Source organism: Equus quagga, chromosome 9 (assembly GCF_021613505.1).
Source record: "Equus quagga isolate Etosha38 chromosome 9, UCLA_HA_Equagga_1.0, whole genome shotgun sequence".
Lineage (NCBI taxonomy): Eukaryota > Metazoa > Chordata > Mammalia > Perissodactyla > Equidae > Equus > Equus quagga.
Genome location: NC_060275.1, coordinates 54,870,839 through 54,892,284, shown reverse-complemented (window position 1 = coordinate 54,892,284; position 21,446 = coordinate 54,870,839).

Below are 21,446 nucleotides of genomic sequence, written 5' to 3'. Positions count from 1 at the left end.
TGAGAGCCTTGAGTTTGAGCTTTACTTGAGATTTGGTTCATCTTAGAGCTTTAGGGTAAGATGTGACCATTCATTCAAAAATATTTATGATGTGCCTACTATGTGCCACACATTGTTTTAGGCACTACACATATAGCCATAAAGAAAATAGACGAAAAATTCCCTGTCCACATGGAGGCTACATTTTGTGGATGGGAGAGAGAACACTGATAAAAAAATAAACAGGACATCGAGTGATGACATGAGTCATGGGAAAAATGAAACAGGAGAGGGGAAGAGGGTGCTGGGATGGGGGTGTGTTTTCAATTTTAAATTGGTTGAGGAGGCCTTCTCTGATTAGGGATGTTTGAGCAAAGACCTGAAGGAGGTGTGGGCGTGAGCCATGGGGCTCCACGGAGGGAGAGCGTTGCAGGCAGAGGGAATAGTTAGTATAAAGTCCCCAAGTCAGGAGCATTTCTGGAATGTCGGAGAAACAGAAAGCAGGCATGTGGCTGCAGAGGTGTTAGAAGGGGATGAGTAGAAAGAGACGAAATCAGAGAAGTTGTAGAGGACAGGTCATGGAAGGCTTCGTAAGTCATTGTGAAGATTTTGTCTTTTGCTGTGAGTGAGATGGGGGACCACTGGAGCGTTTTAGCACAGAGGTGACAAGAGATGACATTGTTTTAAAGGCTCACTGCTGTGTTATGGGTAGACTTTAGGGGTACCAGGGAGAAAGCTCTGGCTTATCATCCAGGAAGGAATCATGGTGGCTTGGCTAGGGTGGACGTAGTGGAGGTGGGAGAGGGTGTCACATTCTGGATACATTTCAAAGAGCCAACAGGATTTCCTGACAGACAGGGTGTGGAGTATGAGAGGAAAGAGGAGTCAAGTTTTTAGTCTGAACATCTGGAAGAAAGAGTTGCCATTACTTGAGGTGGGAAAGACTGGATCGCAGCAGGTGTGGAGGAACAATCATGATCTTGGTTTGGTCTCCAAGGTTAGGAGGTTGGAAAGATAAGGAAGAGCTAGCGAAGGACAGTGGAAAGGAACAGCCAGTGAGGTAGGAGGAAAACGGAGAGAATGTGGTGCTCCAGAGATCAGGTAAAGAAAGTGCTCTAAGGAGGAGGGGTTGATCAACCATGTCAACTGTTCAGATAATTCCAGTAAAATGAGGACTGGGAACAGACCTGGGGATTTAGCCACAGAGGATACGGGTACCCTGACAATTCCAGTCCCCATGATCACATAGAGTAATACTTTAAGCAAGAAAAGAAACATAAGCTGTATATAATTCCAGGTCGGGAAATGAGGAAATGGGGTCATTGTTAAAAGGTTGAAGCCTGTTTGGCAAGTTCTCTGAACAGTAATGGCATGACTTTGGCTGCATCTCGTCTCCTGGCTCAACCACCACTTATGAATTATGGTTCAAGTTTGTTAGTGAGTTCAGGGATGGGGTCCATGGCCTCATCATATAACCTTGAACCAGTGCCCAAAATGACTTAGATTTTCTCACTATGAAAACAAATATAACAGTCAGCACTAAACTAAAATATCAAAGCCTGGGAATTGCTGGTCTGAGAGAACAATGCTGGCACTGGATTTTCTGAAAAGGAAAGCCACATTCCACAACTACCTTTAAGTCTGTGAAATGGAAACTTTAAAAAATAGAAAAAAATAAAAACTGCCATGCAAATGGTGGATTAAGTGGCTCCTGCATAATTAGTGAGGTTCTGATAAGAATGGACATACCTCACCAGCATACTCACCTGCTGCCATTTGGAATTCAGCAAGTGTTTTACAGTGAGTCAATCACTGAACTGAATCAGTGAATGGGATTCATCAGTCACCATTCAGTAGCTCTCCCTGACTCCTCTAACCACATGCTGATCATTACTTCCTGTTTCCTTAGCCCTACCAACTCGACTCTAAGTTCCTTGAGGATATATCATGACATGTATTTCTTTATATTCCTTACCACACTTCGTTTAGTATTAAAGCTATTATTAATGTATTAGTCAGGGTTCTCCAGGGAAACAGAACCAATAGGATGTAGTATATTTAAGAGGAGATTTATTCTAGGAATTGGCTCATATGATTCTGGAGGCTGAGAAGTTCCATGATCTGCCATCTGCAAGCTGGAGAACCAGGAAAGCTAGTGGTATAGTAATTCAGCCTGAGTCTGAAGACCTGAGAACCAGGAGCACTAATGTCCCAGGGCAGGAAAAGATGGATGTCCCAGCTCAAGCAGGGAGGAAATTTGCTCTTCCTCCACCTTTTGCTCTATTCAGGCCCTCGATGAACAGGGTGATGCCCGCCTGCTTTGGTGAGGGCTTCTTTCTTACTCAGTCTACCCACTCAAATACTAATCTCTTCTGGAAACACTGTCAGACACACCAGAAGCAGTGTTTTACCACCTATCTATCTGGGCATCCCTTAGCCCAGTCAATGCGACACAGAAAATTAACCATTACAGGCTCCAATTAGTTAACCATATTTCAAAAAAGCAAAACCACAGCAAACAAACAAAATCCTACTTGCTCCCTAATGATGAAAACTCATAGTTTAGGAAGGCTCCTGCCTCTATTATTGCACCACGTCTCAGGCTTACGTGGCTTAAAAATTTTTTCATGATCTTAAAAAAACCTCAAACTTCTCAGTACGACACTTAACTCTTAGGTAAGTAAATACAAGGAAGGAAAAATAGCATGTTAATCTTTTTTTTTTAGTGGAGAAACTGAGGCAAAGAAGGATATCTAATGCATGGCTAGCTGCATTTAAAGAAAAGTCAAACTGCTAACTCCCATCCTCTGCTGAAAATACACCGACGTCTAAGCCACACTCACACTCAGTTTTCCTTCAGAACTTTCTTACTCCTTCTACCATGTTTTTGACTTTTTGAAACCTCAAGTCCCTTCTTCTATCCTTGGACTCATCTGAAGGCAACCCTTGTTAAAGATAAAGTTCGGGAGCCACTGTCTTTGTTTATGGGTCCTCTTGTCTTCCTTTCACTGGATTTCACTGATAATCATAGCGATATCCTCACTCCCTTCCACTTCTTGCACATTCCTCCCATCTACCCAACCAATCTGTCCCTCCAGGTGAACCTTCTTCCACTGTCGTGCTCTGCTCTTTGTTTTAGGAACACAGCTAGAGAAAACTATATGACCAATTGGACTGGCGTTAATACAGACTCCAGCCAGGCCTTCCACAGAGCTCAGAAACCTTCCTACTTGTTCTCGGTCAGCTTGTTGTCTTTTTCCCCACAGCAGCTATTTTTAAAATGTACTGCTTTCTTTAGGAATTCTCTCTCTTTTCATTCTTCTCATTCTCAGCCAGCAATGTGTTCAAAGTCTTTCCTTCTTCAAAAGAAAATAGAGACCATCATCAGAAAGGCATTCTCTCTGTTCTATTCCTGTCTCCCTTAAAAATTGCCCACAGCAGATCCTGTCTTATTTCTTAGGAAGAGGTATGTCCTTATCTTAGCATGGTTCCTCCACCTCTATCCTGCGTCTCATTCCCTTCCTCTTTTGTGTCTTTTGTTTCTCTTGTCTACTGACTCCTTTTCCTCTTGATGTAAAAATGTCCACAACCTAAGAAATAACTGCCTTCACTTTCACTCTCTCATTCTTTCCTGTCACTGCTTTCTTCCACTTCCTCAATTTCGTTTGATTCCTTCATCTACCATAATCTAGCTTCTGCCTCCAGTGCAGTTATTCTTATTTTTATTCGAAAACTACTGAACAACCTCAAAAAGTAAAAGTTACCCATAATTTCAACACTTAAAAAAACGTAAAATAAGAAATGATTGTTTCCCTCTCCATTCATCTAATACTGCAGAAATGGATTGATTATATTAAAAATATTAACTTTGTCTCTCTTTTATTCTGTTTTTACATTGTTTATGGTCTCATTTTCTTTAGAGAAACTTCTGATTTTTATGTGGCCAGTACTTTGTTTTTTTTCTTTATGGCTTCTGAGTTTCTTATCTTGTTTAGGAAGATCTACATCTCAAGGTTATGAAAATGTTTTACTATTTAAAATATATTTTTTCATTTTTTTTCTCATTTACAGTTGTGCATTGCTTAACGATGGGGGTACGTTCTGAGAAATGCATTGTTAGGTAATTTTGCTGTTGTGCGAACATCAGAGTGTACTTACACAAACCTAGATGGTATAGCATCCTACACATCTAGGCTGTATGGTGGTAATCTTATCAGATCACCACAGTATATATGGTTTGTCATTGATGGAAATGTCCTTATGTGGTGCATGACTGTACTTCCTTATGCCTGAAGTTTATTTTAGGATTTAACACTATTTTCTTCTATGTGGATAGCTCCTTGTCCCAACTCCAATTTTTAAAAAAAGAATACATCTTTTCCCACTGAACTGAAGTGCTGTTTTTATTAAATGTTAAATTTCTGAATGTACTTCAATTTGTTCTGTAGTCTGTTCCACTGATCTACTTTCCTGAGCTGTTACAGTACCATAATTATGTTTATACAAGCCTTATGGTAGCTTTAATATCTGGCAGGTTAATCCTTCATCACTATTCTTTTTCAAAATTTTCTGAGAAAATTTTTGTACATTTATTCTTCCTGGTGAATTTGAGAAATATTTTATCTAGTTCCAACCTCTACTCCATCCTCTTACCAAAAACAAAATCAAGTTTTGGGATTCTAATTGATATTACATTAAATTTTTGCATTTGCTTAAGAATGATGGGTTTTAAAAAAATTTAATTGAGATCATAATAGTTTATAACATTGTGAAATTTCAGTTGTATGTTATTATTTGTCAGTCACCATATAAATGTGCCCCTTTATCCCTTATGCCCATCTCCCAATTCCCCTTCCCTCCGGTAACCACTAATCGGTTCTCTTTGTGCATGTGTTAGTTTATCTTCCACAAATGAGTGAAATCATACGGTGTTTGTCTTTCTCTGACTGGCTTATTTTACTTAACATAATACCATCCAGGTCCATCCACGTCATTGCAAATGGGACAATTTTGCCTTTTTTTATGGCTGAGTAGTATTCTTTATCCATTCATCAGTCAATGGGCACTTCAGTTGCTTCCACTTCTTGGCTATCATGAATAATGCTGCGATGAACATAAGGGTGCATAAGTCTCTTTGAATTGTTGATTTCAAGTCCTTTGCATAAATATCCAGTAGTGGGATAGCTGGGTCGTATGCTATTTCTATTTTCAATTTTTTTTTTTTATTAATGTTATGATAGATTACAACCTTGTGAGATTTCAGTTGTACATTTTTGTTAGTCATGTTGTGGGTACACCACTTCCCCCTCTGTGCCCTCCCCCCACCCCCCCTTTTCCCTGGTAACCACCGATCAGATCTCCATATCAATATACTAAATTCCACCTATGAGTGGAGTCATATAGAGTTCGTCTTTGTCTGACTGGCTTATTTCGCTTAACATAATACCCTCGAGGTCCATCCACGTTGTTGTGAATGGGCCAATTTTGTCTTTTTTTATGGCTGAGTAGTATTCCATTGTGTATATATACCACATCTTCTTTATCCAATCATCAGTTTCTGGGCATGTAGGCTGGTTCCACGTCTTGGCTATTGTAAATAATGCTGCGATGAACATAGGGGTGCAACGGACTCTTGAGATTTCTGATATCAGGTTCTTAGGATAGATACCCAGTAATGGGATGGCTGGGTCATAGGGTATTTCTATTTTTAACTTTTTGAGAAATCTCCATACTGTTTTCCATAGTGGTTGTACCAGTTTGCATTCCCACCAACAGTGTATGAGGGTTCCTTTTTCTCCACAACCTCTCCAACATTTGTCACTCTTGGTTTTGGATGTTTTTGCCAATCTAACGGGTGTAAGGTGATATCTTAGTGTAGTTTTGATTTGCATTTCCCTGATGATTAGCGATGATGAACATCTTTTCATGTGTCTATTGGCCATATTCATATCTTCTTTTGAGAAATGTCTGTTCATGTCCTCTGCCCATTTTTTGATCGGGTTGTTTGTTTTTTTGCTGTTAAGCCGTGTGAGTTCTTTGTATATTATGGAGATTAACCCTTTGTCGGATAAGTGGCTTGTGAATATTTTTTCCCAATTAGTGAGCTGTTTTTTTGTTTCAATCCTGTTTTCCCTTGCCTTGAAGAAGCTCTTTAGTCTGATGAAGTCCCATTTGTTTATTCTTTCTATTGTTTCCCTCAACTGAGGAGTTACAGTGTCCGAAAAGATTCTTTTGAAACTGATGTCAAAGAGTGTACTGCCTATATTCTCTTCCAAAAGACTTATTGTCTCAGGCCTAATCTTTAGGTCTTTGATCCATTTTGAGTTTATTTTGGTGTGTGGTGAAAAAGACTGGTCAATTTTCAATCTTTTGCATGTGGCTGTCCAGTTTTCCCAGCACCATTTGTTGAAGAGGCTTTCTTTTCTCCATTGTAGGCCCTCTGCTCCTTTGTCGAAGATTAGCTGTCCATAGATGTGTGGTTTTATCTCTGGGCTTTCAATTCTGTTCCATTGATCTGTGGACCTGTTTTTGTACCAGTACCATGCTGTTTTGATCACTGTAGCTTTGTTCTATTTTCAATTTTTGAGAAATCTCCATACTGTTTTCCACAGTGGCTGCACCAGTTTACATTCCCACCAGCAGTGGATGAGGGTTCTCTTTTCACCACACCCTCTCCAACATTTATCCTTTTTTGTCTTGGTGATTATAGCCATTCTAACAGGTGTAAGATGATATCTTAGTATAGTTTTGATTTGCATTTCCCTGATGATTAGTGATGTTGAACATCTTTTCATGAGCCTATTGGCCACCTGTATATCTTCTTTGGAAAAATGTCTGTTCACATCCTTTGCCCATTTTTTGATCAGATTGTTTGTTTTTTTCTGGTTGAGTTGTATGCATTCTTTAAATATTTTGGAGATTAACCCCTTATTGGATATGTGATTTGCAAATATTTTCTCCCAGTTGGTGGGTTGTCTTTTCATTTTGTTCCTGGTTTTCTTTACCTTCCAGAAGCTCTTTGGTGTGATGAAGTCCCACTTGTTTACTTTTTCTTTTGTTTCCCTTGCCCAAGTAGACATGATATTCAAAAAGATCCTTCTAAGACCGATGTTAAAGAGTGTACTGCCTATATTTTCTTCTGGGAATTTTATGGTTTTAGGTCTTATCTTCAAGTCTTTGATCCATTTTGAGTTAATTTTTGTGTATGGCAAAAGATAATGGTCTACTTTCATTCTTATGCATGTGGCTGTCCAGTTTTCCCAGCACCATTTATTGAAGAGACTTTCCTTTCTCCATTGTATGTTCTTGGCTCCTTTGTTGAAGATTAGCTATCCGTAGATGAGTGGTTTTATTTCTGAGCTTTTAATACTGTTCCATTGATCTGTGTGTCTGTTTTTGTACTAGTACCATGCTGTTTTGATTACTATAGCTTTGAAGCATATTTTGAAGTCAGGGATTGTGATGCCTCTAGCTTTGTCCTTTTTTATCAGGATTGCTTTAGCTATTTGGGGCTTTTTGTTGCCCCATGTAAATTTTAGGATTCTTTGTTCTTTTTCCGTGAAGAATGTCATTGGGATTTTATTTGGGATTGAATTGAATCTGTAGTTTGCTTTAGGGAGTATGGACATTATAACTATATTTGTTCTTCCAATCCGTGTGCATGGAATATTTTTCCATTTCTTTATGTCATCATCAATTTCTTTCAATAATGCCTTGTAGTTTTCATTGTATAGGTCTTTCACTTCCTTGGTTAAATTTATTGCTAGATATTTTATTATTTTTGTTGTGATTGTACATGGGATTGTGTTCTTGAGTTCTCTTTCTGTTAGTTCATTATTAAAGTATAGAAATGCAACTGATTTTTGTAAGTTGACTTTGTACCCTGAAACTTTGCTGTAGTTGTTGATTATTTCTAATAGTTTTCCAATGGATTCTTTGGGATTTTCTATATATAAAATCATGTCATCTGCAAACAGTGAGAATTTCACTTCTTCATTGTCTATTTAGATTCCTTTTATTTCTTTTTTTTTTTGTCACAAGAGCCTTTATTAATGCACATTTATTTAGCATGGTTTTTTTTATTGCTGTAACATTGGATTATAACATTATATAACTTTCAGGTGTACCTTGCAATATATTTCGAATTCTGTGTAGGTTACATCATGTTCACCACCCAAAGACTAATTATAATCCACCACCACACATTTGTGTGTAATCATCCTTTCACCCTCTTCTCTCCCCGCTTCCCCTCTGGTAACCACCAGTCCAATCTCTGTTGCTATGTGTTTGTTTGACATTGTCTTTATCTTCTACTTATGAATTAGATCATACGGTATTTGACTTTCTCCCTCTGACTTATTTCACTTGGCATAATACTCTCAAGGTCCATCCATGTTGTTACAAATGGCCAGATTTCATAATTTTTGTGGCTGAGTAGTATTCCATTGTGTATATATATCACATGTTCTTTATCCATTCATCCCTTGATGGATACCTAGGTTGCTTCCAAGTCTTGGCTTTTGTGAATAATGCTGTGATGGACGTAGGGGTGCATGTATCTTTATGCATTTGTGTTTTCATGTTCTTTGGGTAAATACCCAGCAGGGGAATAGCTGGACCATATGGTAGATCTATTCTTAAATTCCTCAGGATACTCCATACTGCTTTCCATAGTGACTGCACCAGTTTGCACTCCCACCAGCAGTGTACAAGGGTTCCCTTCTCTCCACATTCTCTCCAACACTTGTTGTTTCCTGTCTTGTTAATTATAGCCATTCTGACCAGAGTGAGGTGATATCTCATTGTAGTTTTGATTTTCATTTCCCTGATAGCTAATGATGTGGAGCATCTTTTCATGTGCCTGTTGGCCATCCGTATATCTTCTTTGGAGAAATCTCTGTTCAGATCTTTTGCCCATTTTTGATTGGGTTGTTGGTTTTTTTGTTGTTGAGATGTATGAGTTCTTTGTATATTTTGGATATTAACCGCTTATCTGATATATGGTTTGCAAATATCTTCTCCCAATTGTTGGGTTTTCTTTTCGTTTTGTTGATGGTTTCCTTTGCTGTGCAGAAGCTTTTTAGTTTGATGTAGTCCCATTTCTTCATTTTCTTCTTTTGTTTTGCTTCCTTGGTCAGACATGGTACTTAAAATATACTACTGAGACCAATGTCAAAGAATGTACTGCCCATGCTTTCTTCTAGAAGTTTCATGGTTTCAGCTTCCATATTCAAGTCTTTAATCCATTTTGAGTTGATTTTTGTGCATGGTGTAAGATAATACTTTCATTCTTTTGCATATGGCTGTCCAGTTTTCCCAACACAATTTATTGAAGAGACTCTCCTTTCTCCATCGTATCCTCTTGACTTCCCTGTTGAAAATTAACTGTCCATAAATGTGTGGGTTTATTTCCATTCTCTCGATTCTGTCCCATTTATCTTTGTGTCTTTTTTTTTGCCAGTACCATGATGTTTTGGTTACTATAGCTTTGTAGTAGCTTTTGAAGTCAGAGAGTGTGATACCTCCAGCTTTATTACTTTTCCTCAGGATTCATTTGGGTATTGGTGGTGTTTTGTTGTTCCATATAACTTTTAGGATTCTTTGTTGTATTTCTCTGAAAAATGTTGTTGGAACTTTGATAGGGATTGCATTGTACCTATAGATTGCTTTAGGAAGTATGGACATTTTAACTATGTTAATTCTTCCAATCCAAGAGCTTGGAATATCTTTCCATTTCTTTGTGTCTTCTTCAATTTCTTTCAACAATGTTTGTTTTTTCCTTAAGATTGGCACCAGAGCTAATAGCTGTTGCCAATCTTTTTTTCTGCTTTTTCTCCCCAAATCCCTCCAATACATAGTTGTATATTCTAGTTGTGGGTTCTTCTAGTCGTGGTTCAACAATGTTTTATAGTTTTCGGTGTACAGCTCTTTCACCCTTTTGGTTAAGTTTATTCCTAGGTATTTTATTCTTTTTGTTGCAATTGTAAATGGGATTGTATTCTTAATTTTTTTCTGCTACTTTGTTGTCAGCGTATAGAAATGCAACTGATTTTTGTGTTGATTTTGTGTCCTGAAACTTGACCATATTCATTTATTATTTCTAAAAGTTTTTTAGTGGATTCTTTAGGGTTTTTTATATATAAAATCATGTCATTTGCAAATAGTGACAGTTTCACTTCTTTTCCAATTTGGATATCTTTTTTTCCCTTTTCTTGCCTGGTTGCTCTGGCTAGGACTTCCAATACTATGTTTAATAAGAGTGGTGAAAGTTGTCATCCTTGTCTGCTTCCTATTCTTAGAGGGATAGCTTTCAGTTTTTCTCCATTGAGAATGATATTAGCTGTGGGTTTGTCATATATGGCCATTATGAGGTTGAGGTATTTTCTTCTATACCCATTTTATTTAGAGTTTTTATCATAAACGGATGCTGTATCTTGTCAAATGCTTTCTCTGCATCTATTGAGATGATCATGTGACTTTTATTCTTCATTTTGTTAACGTGGTGTATCATGTTGATTGATTTGTGGATGTTGAACCATCCCTGTGTCCCTGGAATAAAACCCACTTGATCATGATGTATGATCTTTTTAATGTATTGTTGTATTTGATTTTCTAGTATTTTGTTGAGGATTTTTGCATCAATGTTCATCAGTGATATAAGCCTGTAATTTTCTTTTTTTGTGTTGTCCTAGTCTGGTTTTGGTATCACGGTAGTGTTTGCTTTGTAGAATGAGGTAAGAAGCCTCTCTTCCTCTTCAATTTTTTGGAACAGTTTGAGAAGGATAGGTATTAAATCTTCTTTGAATGTTTGGTGGAATTCTCCAGAGAAGCCATCTGGTCCTGGGCTTTTATTTTGGGGGAGATTTTTGATTACTGTTTCGATCTCCTTATAGGTCTATTCAGATTCTCTATTTCTTTTTGATTCAGTTTTGGAAGGTTGTGTGAGTCTAAGGAATTATCTGTTTCTTCTGGATTGTCCAATTTCTCGGCATTTAGTTTTTCATAGTATTATCTTATAATCATTTTATTTCTATGGAATCTGTTGTAATTTCTCCTCTTTTATTTCTAATTTTATTTATTTTAGACTTCTCTCTTTTTTTCTTAGTGAGTCTGGTAAGGGCTTGTCAATGTTGTTTATCTTCTCAAAGAAACAGCTCTTGGTTTCATTGATCCTTTCTATTGTTTTTTTGGTTTTAATTTCATTTATTTCTGCTCTAATTGTTATTGTTTCCCTCCTTCTTCTGACTTTGGGCTTTGTTTGTTCTTCTTTTTCTAATTCTGTTAGGTGTAGTTTAAGATTACTTATTTGAGATTTTTCTTGTTTGTTAAGGTGGGCCTGTATTGCTATGAATTTCCCTCTTAGGACTGCTTTTGCTGCATCCCATATGAGTGGATATGCTGTATTTTCATTTTAATTTGTCTCCAGATATTTTTTTATTTCTCCTGTAATTTCTTCACTGATCCATTGGTTGTTCAGTAGCATGTTGTTTAGTCTCCACATATTTGTCACTTTCCCAGCTTTTTTCTTGTAGTTGATTTCTATTTTCATAGCATTATGGTCAGAAAAGATGCTTAATATGATTTCAATCTTCTTAAATTTATTGAGGCTTGCCTTGTTTCCCAATGTATGATCTTTTCTTGAAAGTGTTCCATGTGCACTTGAGAAGAATGTGTGTTCTGCTGTTTGTGGATGGAGTGTTCTATACGTGTACACACACACACACGCACACACACACACATATATACATATATATATATATATATATCTAAAGTCCATCTGGTCTAGTTTTTCATTTAAATTGCCTATTTCCTTCTTGATTTTCTGTCTGGATGATCTATCCATTGATGTAACTGGGATGTTAAGGTCTCCTACTATTATTGTGTTGTTGTTAATATTTCCTTTTAGGTCTGTTAATAGTTACTTTATGTACTTTGATGTGCTTGTGTTGGGTACATATATATTTATAAGTGTTACGTCTTCTTGGTAGAGTGTCCCTTTTATCATTATATACTGCCCATCTGTCTCTCATTGCTTTTTTTATCTAGAAGTCTACTTTGTCTGATATAAGTATGCAGCACCAGCTTTCTTTTGTTTACCATTAGCTTGGAGTATCATTTTCCATCCTTTCACTCTGAGCCTGTGTTTATCTTTAGAGAACAGATTTGTTTCCTGGAGGCAACACATTGTTGGCCATCCAGCCACTCTGTGTCTTTTGATTGGAGAATTCAATCTATTTGCATCCATTTAGGATGATGGATATATGAGGGCTTAATGCTGCCATTTTGTCATTTTTTCACTCATTTTTTCTGGTTGTTCTTTATTTCTCTTGTTTCTTGTCTCATGTATTTCAGGCTACCAATTCAGTTTGGTTGTTTTCTATGATAGTTTTCTCAGTTTTTTCCTTATTTATCATTTGTGTCTCTGTTCTGATTATTTGTTTAGTGTTTACTATGAGGTTTGTATGAAAAAATCTCATGGATGAGATAGTCCATTTTCTGATAGCCTCTTATTTCCCTAGTCTAAGCCAATTCCATCCCTTGCCTCTTCCTTTTCTAAGTTGTTGTTGTCACATCTTATTCCATCTTGTGTTGTGAGTTTGTAGCTAAAATGACAGGATTATATTTATTTTAGATGTTTTCCTTCCTTTTATATTTAATGTTATAATTAAGTGTTTGCTAACATGTCCTGATAGAGAGCTGCATTTTTTTTCATTTTGTCTGCCTATTTATCTCCTTGCTCAAGGCTTTGTAAAACCTTTCTTTTTTTCTTTTTTCAGGTATGAGGGCCTTCTTGATCATTTCGTATATGGGGGCGGTGTCTTGTGGCAATGAACTCCCTCAGCTTTTGTTTCTCTGGGAAAGTTTTTATTTCTCCATCGTATCTGAAGGATATTTTCACTGGATGGGGTATTCTTGGCTGAAAGTTTTTGTCTTTCATAATTTTGAATATATCATTCCACTCTCTCCTAACCTGTAAGGTTTCTGCTGGGAAATCTGCAGAAAGCCTGATAAGGGTTCCTATGTAAGTTATTTTCTTTTGCCTTGCTGCCCTTAATATTTTTTCTTTGTCATTTACTTTTGCCAGTTTTACTACTATATTCCTTGGAGAAGGTCTTTTTACATTGATATAATTAAGAACCCTATTAGCTTCTTTTATTTGTATTTCCAGTTCCTTCCCCAGGTTTGAAAAGTTCTCAGCTATTGTTTCTTTGAAAAAGCTTTCTGCTCCATTCTCCCTCTGTTCTCCCTCTTGAATACCTATACTCCTTATGTTCCATTTCCTAATTGAGTCAAATATTTGTTGGAGAATTTCTTCTTTTCTTTTTAGTCTTAGTTCTCTCTACTCCTCCATCTGAAGCATTTGAATATTTCTGTCCTCCAGACTGCTAATTCTGTCCTCCATAACATCAGCTCTGTAACTCAGGGAGCCCAGATTGTTCTTTATTTCATTCATTGCATCTTTCATCTCCAACATTTTGGACTGATTTTTTGTTATAGTTTCAATCTCTTTTGTGAAGAATTCCCTCTTTTCATTGATTTTGTTCCTGATTTCATCATATTGTCTATCTGAATTTTCTTTTAACTCATTGAGTTTTTTTATGCCAGCTATTTTGAATTCTCTGTCATTTAGATTGTAAATTTCTTTGCCTTCAGGATTGATTTCTGGGTGCTTGTCATTTTCCTTCTGGTCTCCAGTATTAATGAATTTCTTCATACTGTTCAACAGCATGGATTTTTGCCTTTGCATAGTGATAGTATCTGGTCACAGATTCCACCTGCCATCACTAGGGGGACAGTTAGGAGCTGTGTATTCTGAGCCTGCCGTGATCCATGGTGTCTGTGCCTGTCCTTTGAAATCTATGCTGACAGGGCCCAGCTCTGAAAGCTGGCTTGCTTGTTCACAGCTGCTGCCTTTCTAATGTATGCATGGGTGCTCTGGTTGACTGGCTGAGCTGGACTGCTGGGTTAGGGGAGGAGCACTTTGTTTCATGTGCGTGATTCCAGGGCTGTTCTCTCTTTGCCCTTGCTATCTGCCCTCCTGGAGTGCTGGCTTGATGAAGACACCCCCTCGATAGCTTAGCCTCTTCTGTGTGGAGCTTTCCCATGGGCTGTGAGGGAACTTGGAGAGTCAAGGCTTTCTTGCAGACAGCCACCCCTCCCGCCTCTTTTCTTGGGGCCGTGTGCTGTCCTGCTCCCTGGGTCACAGCTTAGGAGGGAGAGGAGATCCTCCACTTCCTCCTGGGTGGTCCAGCACATCCACCATCAGATATATGGCTGCGTGGGTCTCTCAGATGTCGTTTGTGTTGTGTGAATGTCTTCTGTTGGTTTATGAATGTCCTTTTCATTGTATCTTAGGGGGGAGAGTCTAAGGGGAGAACTCATTCCACCATGATGCTGACGTCACTCTGAGAATGATAGACTCTTTAATGCTATTAATTCTTTCCATGTTTACATTCCAGTATGCAAATGCATGTCTTCATTTTGAAAATATTCTATATTTTCAATAGGTCTTATTTGTTTACTGTTAAATGTATTTCTTGGTTTTGTCATTATTTTGAATAGGTTCTAACTCTAACCCCTCCCCATTTTCTTTTTGGACTTATCAGTGCTAATATAGAAATAGCTTAATAAATTTTATATATTTATCTTAAATGTAGCCAACTTACTAAATTCTCTAATTACTATCAACAGCTTTTCATTTGACTCTTTTGTATTTTCCAGGCATATGCTAAATCCTCTGCAAATAATTATTTTTATCCCTTCTTCCAATATTTATTGATTTCTTTAATATATTAGCATGTTTGGAAACTATTCTTATTTTTTTGAGGTTTCTTTTTTTAAGCTCAGGAATATCTGTTCCAATATCTCAAAATTTTTTAGCATATATTTATGTAATCACATATTTTTCTCTTTAATTTTTTAATGTAATAAATTATACTAATATATTTCTTAAAATTGGAACATCTTGATTTTCTGGAATAAACTTTATTTAGTTATAGAATATAACTGTTTAATACATTACTAGGTTTGATTTGTTAATATCTGGTTTCAGATTTTAATTTTTTTAAAATTATAAATGTTCCTGTTTTCTGTATTGAAATATCTTTATAAAGTTCTGGCATTAGTATTATGATAGAATTTTTAAAGGAATTAGGAAGGCTTCTGTTTTTTCCCACCAAACTCCAAAATAGGACAACATGGGAATGATTGTTCTTTCAGTTTAGAGATAACTTACCTGGAAACCTTCTGAGTCTCATGCCATTTTTAGTGGTAGAGCCTTGTATATATATTTTAAAATTCTATAGATGTTGGATTGCTTAGGTTTTCTACTTGTCATTGAGTCAATTTTGGGAATTTGTATCTTGATAGAACATCATCTGTTTTCTTTAGATTTTAAATCTTTAGATTTTAAAGTTTGTTGGCAGAATAAAAGCGGTAGATACCATTTGTCAGTGAGTTGTGATCATAGAAGACATTTTATGAGTAGAAAATATTTCCATATAGAAACTAGAGTAGTTTTTAAAAATATAAATTGGATCATTTTTCTCATCTGGTAACCTTTATTGACTTTTTATTTTATTTATTACACATAAAATAAAATCCAACCTCCTGAGCATGGCCCGCAGGGTCTGTGTGAAGATCTGACCTCTGTTGGCCTCTCCAACCTCATCTGTGTCTCTCTCCCATACTTCAGTCACAAAGGCCTTCTCTATGTTCCACCAACACAAGCTTTTAACCCCTTTACGACCTTCATACCCACTCTCTCTTTTTCCTCTGATTGTCAGGAATAAATAGAATGCTTTGTTGGAGAATAACAATGGGGATCATAATTTAGATAGGTCCCTTTGAGGAGGTAACGTTTAAGTTATCACCTGTAAGATGGGCAGAAGCCAACTATGTAAAGGTGAGAGGAAGGCTGGCCCCATGGCGGAGTGGTTAAGTTCATGCGCTCTGCTTCAGTGACCCAGGATTTCGCCAGTTTGGATTCTGGGGACAAACATGGCACCACTTGTCAGGCCATGCTGAGGTGGCACAACCAGAAGGACCTACGACTAGAATACACAACTACTTACTAGGGGGCCTTGGGGAGAAGAAGAAGAAGGAAATAAAAGAAGATTGGCAACAGATGTTAGCTCAGGTGTCAATCTTTAAAAAAAAAAACAACTCATTTAAAGGTGAGAGGAAAAACAAAGGCTTTCCAAATTATGATTCTCCATTGTTTGTTTCTAGGAAGGCACGCATGTTCTTCAATTTCCTTTATAGTACTTATCACAATATGTGATTATTTATTTACTTATTTACGTGATTATTCGTCTCCTCACTAAATTGTAAGTTCCATGAAGGCAAGAGCTCTGTCTTATTTACAAATGAATGAATTAAACATTATGTTTTCTATTTAAGTGGAATGATGTGGTGAATAACTGAGCAATAATGGAGAGAACTATGTAAATGCTTAGTAATCTCTTATCTGGAAATGAATAAGGTACTGTATTCCAGCCCCTGGCGACAGGTCACGTTTTTCCAAGTTTTCAGGTAGTAGCCAGAAATGGGCCATGGGTCTCTTTCAGGAGACTGAATAGAAGGTGCAAACTTCAGTGCCATGCTCCTCTGGTGGTGGGTATAGCCAAGCATTCACTAAGAGTTTGACATCCCCACATAGAAATACATTTGTAAACTCTTCATTGTTTTCTTGTATCATTATTTAACTTTTCATTTTGTTTCCCAATTAGACTGTGAGTTTCTCCAACGTAGAGATTCTCTGTTACACGTTTTGGCTTTCTTCACAGTGCTCAGAACCAAGTCGTCGTAGAAAGAACACTGTATTTGAAGCCAGATGGCCCATGTTGAAAGGCAGCTCCACTATTAGTCATGTGACTTCAGGCAATTTGGACTCCTTGGTCTTCAACTTCTCATCTACAAGTGGGGATAATACTTATCCTATTAGATTTTCATAACGAACAAGTGAGATAACATTCATGAAATATTTTGGTAAAGAATAAAATACATAAAAGCTGCCATTATTATGTCCTTCATAAATAACTTTTTATTATTATTGGTGTAATTTAAACATTGCCTGTGCAATGAAAGCATGGTATAGAATGTAGTGCAAATTACATTTTTTAGCCATGGGGTTAAATTTTATTTTCAGATGTAATAATCCTGCGGCCAGCTACAAGATGCCATTCTTCTGCACCTTGGTCAGTGGGACAGTTCCCTGGGCTCCTCCAGGGGAGAATGAGGAGAAAACTTTTTTCCCACTTGGGACATGGTTACGGCTGAGTTTTGCAGCTCTCTCTATCTCCCCGGCAGGTAGGTTGGGTTCAAATCCTGGTACTGTTTATCTATGTGTTGTTTCTAAGCACAGTCATCACAACAGCCAGCTCAACATTTCAGGAAGTCACAGTAGTGTAAATTTAATGCAGTTATGAGGCCTTACTTAAAGATGGATCCAACAATAACACTTGTCTTGACGTAATGCAGAAAAATTCCATCCTTTCCAAGATACAATTGAGAGTAGGAATGAGGTGCTATAAAGAGATAAGGAGGACTATAAAGAGAAAACCAGTTGGGACAAAATGGGTAGAAATTAACAATTTTACAGCACTTATGATGTGCCAGGCACTATTCTAAGCACTTCACAAATATTGATTCATTTAATCCTTAGCAACTCTATGAGGTTGTTATTTTTATTTTCATTTTATAGATGAGGAAACTGAGGCAATGAGTGGTTAAGTATGCAGTCACTGGGATAATGAGGATTCAAATCCAGACAGTGTGTTCAGGCTCCATGCTTTTAACTTCAATTCAGTGAAAAACATCCTAAACAAGATTGTTTGCAGATGGGAAAGCAGGCACATGCTGGCTTTCCACAAATCCCGCAGCTACAGATTGATTTTTATGTATTAATAATGCTTTCATTTCAAAGAAATGCACAAAAATTAAATTAATTGATTAGATTAGATAACTGGAAAGTATTTCTTCATGAATTATGAGGGAACAAGTAACCACCTACTCCATACATCGTGTATTGCTTAATGATGGGGATACATTCTGAGAAATGCGTCATTAGGCGATTTTGTCATTGTGTGAATATCATAGAGTGTACTTACACAAACTTAGATGGTATAGGCTACTACACACCTAGGCTCTATGGTACCAACCTTATGTGACCACCGTCATATATGCAGTTTGTTGTTGACTGAAACATTGTTCTGTGGGTATGACTGTATTTGATCCGCAGCAGAGTCAGAGGAACAGGAAGGCCTCTGGAATATGAGTGTAAGTATCTATGAATTTTTCATGATTAGACTTGAGCTTCTTAGTCTCTATCTTACTATGGGTTCTATAGAAACTTAAGTGAGAAAAGAAAATATGGTACCAGGCAGTAAAATCTTGGGCTCAATGATTGATTTGTGGGTGGGTTCTGTTGGTCTATCAGTTCCCTGATCCCATGTATGTAGGTGAAGCAGTCACATAGAAGTGATTATCAAATTGACAATAGTGCAAGTAGAGACTTCCACAATGTCTGATGGCTTCAGTTGATGTCAGCTTGGGACTGTGTCAAGCTTTGTGGCAGCCCTGTGAGGGCAGCCTGGCCTGACAATCTGAATCAAAGTGGGCAGATCCTGTGGATTCTTCCCAATTCTATCCATATCTCCCGGATGGCACTGCAGACTTGACCAGGAACACCACATCTGTTAGTTTGCTGCCAACATCATGTTCAGGATGGATTCAAGAGGAGGTAGAGAAGGTAATTTCCTCTACATCATGAATTGAATACTATAGAGTCATTCTTTGCCTCAAAATGTCTCCCTCCTGGGTGATGTGGTGTGATGGGAAGAACAGACCTGTGCTCACCACTGCGAACTGCTGTGACTTTGGATGAGGTTTTTAACCTTGTTGCATTAGTTAAGGACTCGGGTTGCAAGTAACACAAACCCAATTGAAAAAGCAAAAAAAAAAAAAAAAAAATTGTTTGAAGCATATTGTGAAAGGTTAATGTGGAAGATTAATGGAGAGATCAGGGTCACACTGAGTCCAGCTCCTGAATCCCATTTTGTTAGCCCATTTAGATCAGACCTTTCGGGTGCTGCATCTCCATTAACTTTCACAAAGGGGATGATCAGCAGATGTTTTTGGTGGGGGCGAGCTTTTGACAGACTGTAGAAGGAGGAGGGAATTCTGTGGCAAAAACATTTCCTATCTTAAAGCTGATTATGAATTGAGTGACAGTCATGAATGGGGGTAGAGATGGAAATCTTTGATCCATTTTGAGTTAAATTTTGTATAAGGTGTGAGGTTAGGTCAAGGTTCTTTTTTTTTTTTTTTTTTGCCTGTGGATGTCCACTTGCTCCAGCATCATTTGTTGAAATGGCTGTCCTTTCTCCATTGAATTGCATTTTCACCTTTGTCAGAAATTAGTTGAGGAATGTGTGTAAGTCTATTTCTGGGTTCTCTATTCTGTTTCATTGATCTGGGCGTGTGTCCCTCTGCAGGTATCACACTGTCCTGATTGCTGTAACTATACAGTACGTCTTAACATCAGAAAGACTAATTCTGAATAATCCACATTATTCTTTTTAAAAATTGTTTTGGCTGATCTAGGTCCTTCGCCTTTTTATATAAATTTTAGAATAAGCTTGTCTGTGTCTACAAAACACCGTGCTGGGGTTTTGATAAGAACTGTGTTAAGCCTTTACATCACTTTGGGGAGAACTGACATCTTTATTATGTTGAGTCTTCCGGTCTATGAACTCTCCAATTATCCTGGTCTTTGATTTCTTTCATTATATTTTGTAATTAAATCATGCAGATCATGCACACCTTTTGTTACACTTATACCTAAGCATTTCCTTTTCTTTAGAGCAATTTTAAATGGTATTGTATTTTTAATTTGGTTTCCACATGTCCATTGTTGTATAAAGAAATGCAATTGATTTTATGTTGCTCTTGTAAGCTGCAACTGGCTGAACTTAGCTTTAGGAAGTTTTAAAAAAAATTTTCTATTGTGGTAAAACACATATAATATGAGATCTACCCTCTTAAGAAAATTTTAAGTGTACAGTACAGTATTGTTGACTGTTAGCACAATGTTGTACAGCAGATCTCTAGAACTTTTCATCTTGAAAGACTGAAACCTCATACCCACTGAATGGCAACACCCCATTTCCCCCTTCCCCAGACTCTGGCAACCACAATTCTACTCTGTGTTTCTGAGTTTGACTACTTTAGAGACCTCATATAACTGGAATTGTGCAGTATTTGTCCTTCTTTGAGTGGCTTATTTAACGTTGCATAATGTTCATCCATACTGTAGTATATGACAAGATTTCCTTCTTTTTATGGCTGAGTAGTATTCCATTGTATGTGTACACCACATTTTCTTTATCCATTCATCTGTCAATGGACATTTAGATTATTTCCACCTTTTGGCTATTGTGAATTATTTTGCAATGAACATGGAAGTGCAAATGTCTCTTTGAGATCCTGATTTCAGTTCTTTTGCATAAATACCCAGAGGTGGGATTGCTGGATCACATGGTAGTTCAATTTTTAACTTTTTGAGGAACATTCATACTGTTTTTCATAGCAGCTGCACCGTTTTGCATTCCCACTAACATTGTAACAAGGGTTTCAATTTCTACACATCTTCGCCAGGAGGTTTTGCTTTTTTTTGATTTGTTTTTGTTTTTTGTAAGTGCCTTGGGATTTTCTACATAGAAAATCATGTCCTCTACAAAATAGGGACAGTTCAATCATATTGGATAAAATTTTTAAACATACTGAAAATGTGAAAGAATATTATAGTAAATACCTGAATATGCACATCAACACTCAAATTGTTAATATATTTGAATGTGTGTATATACATACATACACACACATACATATATTGATTGGACATCATGACACTTCACCTACAAATACTTCATCACGTAAGTATTAATTACAGTCATATGTTAATATGTATTAATTGTAGTCATATTCTATAGTTGTATATTCTACTATGTAACTTTATTTCTACAGTCTCACCTCAGGAAATTAACAATTCCCTAATAACAACTAATATCTAATCCACATTGAAATTTACTCAATTTTCCCCAAGATGTCTTTTATTTCTTTTAAACTAGGACCCCATGAAGTTTCATGCATTGCTTTTGGTTAGTATGTCTCTTTAGTCTCTTATTTTAGAACAATCTCGCTAACTTTTTTCCCTGTGACACTGACTTTTTGAAGAAACTAGGTCAGTTGTCTTATAAGACATTCCAATTTCTGGATTTGCCTTGTTGCTTCCTCGCGTTATTTTTGTTTGTTTGCTTTGAGTCTTGTTGCTTTATCTTTTTTATTTCCTGTGAGCTGGAAATTAGGTCTAAAGATTGATCGGCTTTAGGATAAACACGTTTTGCAAGAGTGTGTCGTAAGTGATGCTTTGTGCTGTATGTTGCCCCATGTCAGGAGGAATAGAA